The 4,893-nt window shown below is 41.5% G+C and overlaps 1 pseudogene; it reads right to left on the bottom strand.

The window, feature by feature from the left end:
• Positions 1–94: 94 nt before the first annotated feature.
• Positions 95–439, bottom strand: LOC115072761 (annotated as a pseudogene).
• Positions 440–4,893: the final 4,454 nt, after the last annotated feature.

Here is a 4,893-nt window from a genome sequence, read left to right as displayed (position 1 = left end):
ATTGAAAATAAATGTTCCAGCAAACTGTACTCTAGCTAAATGAGGTTTTACTCTTAACAGTTTGAAGACCACAATCTCAGCTATAGAACAATCTTCAGAAAACACAGATGAAGATGCTGATGCCATCAGTATTTTCATCATCAACTCCAATATCATCAAACTGGGTTCCATCAGTATCTCCAGGACCAAGTATGTCTGTTTCATTTTAGCATATTCTGGACGTTCTCCACTTGCCCTCAGACTTCTAGCTTCAAATGCATTACACTTTAAAAACTGCATCAGCTTTGTTATACTGATAGTCTCATAGGCCAATCCATATAAGGCCTGAGGGATTTACCCAAACCTTGCCCATCCTTTCAAAACATCAACTTTCTTGTTTCAGATTTTCATTCTTACCTGTGTACCTGTTTTTTTGTCCTTTACCTTTATTCTTTGGCATGGTGGTAAGGCCTGCCCTGGGGGTAAGGAGGTGGCTCCCTTCTGCAGGCTTCCACTTTAATGGGCAGGCCAGAGGTATCCATCAGTGATAGGTCTTGAAGCATGATAAGGTGTCCTGTTGTTTCAAGAAAGTACCATAGTTCCCTTGATTATTGCACAGCCCATCTATAACAGTGGGAGAGGAAAAGGAAGGAGGGCCAGAAGAGGTGTTGGGACTTTCTGGAAGATGATTCTCCCTTCTCTCTGTGTACTATTCTCCTTTATCCTGTCCCCTAGCACAAAAACGTGGTGGTGGGATGTAGTAACTCCTAGGGCAGACAAAGAGGGAGGGCATCTCCCTGACTTCCCAAGTGGAATCTGGAAATCTGTGACTTGTTATGTTTTCCTGGTGTTGCCACTACAAAAAAGAACTGGGAAAGTCTCCCATAGGTTCTGGTAGACTATCTCTCCTGGTCCTCCTGAGTTTGGGGCATATGTGCGTGCTGAGGCCAGTGACTAGTCAAATCACACTTGGAGGTCTCTTGAGTAGCTGAGCCAACAGACAAGAAAGGCATGGTGTGCCTGAAGACAGAATGGGGTTACCTCGCTGCCATTCCTCATAGCCTGTGAGTTCCAGGAAAGGTCATGATTGGCCCCGATAAGAAGGATCTCAGAGATTAGATGGGAAGGCAGGAACTAGGAGTTTCTATGGAGTCACTGGGCAAGCAAAGTCTTAGACAAGGTTGGAGGCAGAGAGCTGGCAGAGCCAAAGCGAGCTAAAGCTGTTCTTCCCCCAAAGAACCTGAAAAGCAATGGAGGAGCAGGGTGGTGGTAAAAGGACCCAGCATGTCCACATACCCCTTTCTTACCCCATGCCAAAGGTCAAAGTCCCCACACCTAAGAAGGCGTCTGTCTCCCCTCCAGCCCAGCCCTCCCCAGGAATCATGCCTTGACAAGAAAGCACGTGCAGGGGATCTCAGAACCAGACCATATCCACTCCCTGCTGGTGGATGGGTGCACATGAAAGACTTGACGGCGTGCATTCAGTATACTAACTGGAGAAACAATAGATAAATATTTCATGTTTAACCTACTGAGTTGAATCAACAACCTGGTTATAACACTATAATTGCCATATATCGAGCACTTGACAATTGCTATGTGATACTATGTAACGACCTTTCATAGATCATCTCTTTTTATCCACAAAGCAGCCCATTTCACAAATGAAAAGGCAAATAGGAGCTTTTTTAAAAATAAGAATTAAGGGCTGGAGAGCTGCAACAGCCGTTAAAGGCTAAGGCTCACAGCCATAAAAATAGGAATTAAAGCTACATTTCCAGCCACATACTGTTTCCCCAAATAATTACCATCTGCTGAGTTCCTGGTGTTGGGCCAAATTTTCAAGATACATTATCTGGATTCATCCCCTGGCCTCCATGTTGAAAGCCATTATTCCTTTTTATTTATCAGTTATGTACAAGAGTCCTTGAAAAATAACAAGGAAGCTGGGAGACTGACTTGGCTGTTTAGACCTGAATTAAAATTAGATTCTATCTACCCTCAAGGCACCAGTTGTGGTGGGACAACACAACCATACTGCACGGGGGAAATAGTGGGTATCATAGAGGACTCACTCACAGAGAAAGCACCACAAGAATCCTGGGGAGAGGGACTGGAGAGATGACTCAGAAGTTAAGAGCACTGGCTGTTCTTGCAGAGGACCTGAGTTCTGTTCCCAGCACCCACACTGCAGACTAACAACTGTTTATAACTCCAGTTCTGGGGGAATCTGATGCCCTCTTCTGATTTCCATGGCATTGCATGACACGGGTGCACCTACATACATGCAGGCAAAACTCTCATACACATAAAATATATTCAAATTTTTAAAAGAGTTTTTTTTTTTTTTTTTAAAAAGAACCCTGGGGAGAATTCTGGAGGTAAAAACTAAGCCCTAAGTTTCTCTGAACCTCCCAAATCAGTCCTAAAAAATCTAGCACACAGCATATGTGACATGGTATAGTTGCTGCAGAAAACCCAACAGCAGTTCTGTGAAAAACAAAACAGAATTACCATACGATCTAGAAATTCTACTTTTGGGCATCCACTCAAAAGAGCTGAAGGCTGCCTGCAAATAAATATTTACACACTCTTGTTCATAGCTAAAACGAGGATGCAGTGCAAATATCTAGTGACAGATATGAATGGGCAAACAAAATGTGGTATGAATGTACAACAGGAGATTACCCAGTCTTCAAAAGAAGGAGACTCTGACATACTCTACAGCATGGCTGAACTTTGAGGACATGCCACATAAAATAAGCCACTCACAAACCAAAACTGGTACGTAATTGCACTCACATGACATTCCTAGAGTAGTCAAGTCCACAGACACTGAGATAAAATGTTGGTTGTTGCTGGAGAGGAGAATGGAGAGTTCTTTTGTTTAATAGCTGCAGAGTTTCACTTTATAAGATGAAAAGAGTTCTGGAGATTGGTTCGTGATAATGTGAATGCTCTTGACATTACTGGATTGTACAGTGAAAAATGGTTAAGATGGCAAATGTTATGTATATTTCCCATTATTAAAAATAAGAGATTCTGGCTAGGTGTGGTGGCGATCACCTTTAACCCCAGTGGGTGATCTCTGTGAGATCCAGACCAGCCTGATCTCTATAATGCATTCCAGACTAGCTGTGGCTACAGGGAGACCCTGTCTAAAAAAAAAAAAAAAAAAAAAAAAAAGAATCTGAATACAAGTATTTGTGACCTAAGTCAATACTGGCCTCTATTTTTGTTATTTCTATTACTTTAAAGATCACTTGCTACTGAAGTTTAATGAAAAGAGCACTAATTGCCTTTGATATGGAAGCCATATTTCACTTCGTTTTCTTCCACGCTGACTCATTCCAATTGCACTAAGAGCTGCATTACATAAATGAGATTCAGGGTGGAAGTGGGTAAGAAGAAGGACTAATTCGTCCCTAAACTCTCCTGTTCCCTCTGACCCACTCTAATCCAATTTTTGGCTGTGAGTCATGGATCTGCTTCCAGGAAAGGCTGCCTAGTTCTGACATTTTCAAGCAGAGAGAGAAGCATAAGGGCATATCAGGATACACAAGGTTATAAAATTTGGAAAGAATATTCCAGAAAAAATAATGACTACAGAGCCCTGTGATTGCTATATTTTTTCTGCATTTTAATATATTTCTTATATAGATCAAAGCGAATGGATCTTATATCAAAATATTCTTTGTGTTTCCTTAAATGGACATGTTTAGTCAACTACTCTATTCAGCAGAAATTCCAGAAGGATGTAGTTGCTGGAAGGTTTGGAAAAAGAGGTTAGGGGAACAAAAAAGAGGAATTAGATGTGGTTTCCTTGTTCACTTGACCTTGTTGCATTCATTCCCATGAATTTACTCAATCATTGGACAAATAATTCTTAATCTCTGGGTATGCAGCCTGCATAACTGAGGGGAACAACAAACAAGGCAGTTGTGCTGCCAACCTTGTGGTCAGTTAGGACAAACATTGAAGAGTGTTACAAGTAATTATACGCCCATAATTATTTTAAGTGTTTTGAAGCACACTATAGTCTCTGCCCTGTTTGGTGAATTAGGATGAAGTTGAGACCCAATATGAGATCAAGCAGCTTGCTTCATAGGTTCCTGGAATTTTCTACTGTAATGTTGAATGAACATGTTGCCAAAACATTTTGCTTATATAAAATTTTGGAAAAGTACCCAGAGCAAATAAGCTTCCATTGCATGGATCAGGACAATTCATAAATATCGATTGAGCATTTAGAGTACATGAGGGCCCTTCCTGGTTAGATACTGCCCGGGAGGGTTTAATAACTAAAAATAACACCTTCCAGGCTGTAGTAAAAGTATCTGACAAAAGCAATGTAAGGAGGGGTTTATTTTGCTCACAGTTTACTGTGGCTCACCACAGTCCGTCATGGTGGGAAAGGCAGGGTGGCAGGAACATGAGGCAGTTGGTCACATTGTATCTGCAGTTGAGAAGCAGAAAGAGATAAGTGCTGGTGCTCAACTCTCTCCCTTTCTTTTTTATTCAGCTTGGGACACTGGTCCATAAATTGTAAGATTCACATTCAGGATGTGTCTTATCTCTTCAGTTGAACCTCTCTGAAAACTCACTCAAAGACACATCCAGAAATGTTATCTCCTAGGTGATTTCAAATTCATTCAAGTTGACAATGACTAACCATCACACAGGCATAAGCAGCTCAGAGTTTCCAAACCATTATTTCAAGCAGTAGCTCATTCTTCCCTCCCTCTGCATCTGTAGGTGAATTAAGACAGTATTCTCCACACCTTAAAAAAAAAAGGAAACAGTTGCGGGGCTAATGAAGTGATTTGTCCAGTGTTCTCCTCCCAGAACCAGAGTTAGAACTCAGTCCTCTTCCCTCCCAGTCCAGTGTCCTCTTTACTTAATCTCTTCATGTTT

The sequence above is a fragment of the Nannospalax galili genome, unplaced genomic scaffold, assembly GCF_000622305.1.
Source record: "Nannospalax galili isolate Female #2095 unplaced genomic scaffold, S.galili_v1.0 scaffold983, whole genome shotgun sequence".
NCBI classification, from domain to species: domain Eukaryota; kingdom Metazoa; phylum Chordata; class Mammalia; order Rodentia; family Spalacidae; genus Nannospalax; species Nannospalax galili.
Note: the sequence above shows the minus strand (reverse complement) of the source record. Positions and strands in the feature narration are given on the sequence as shown.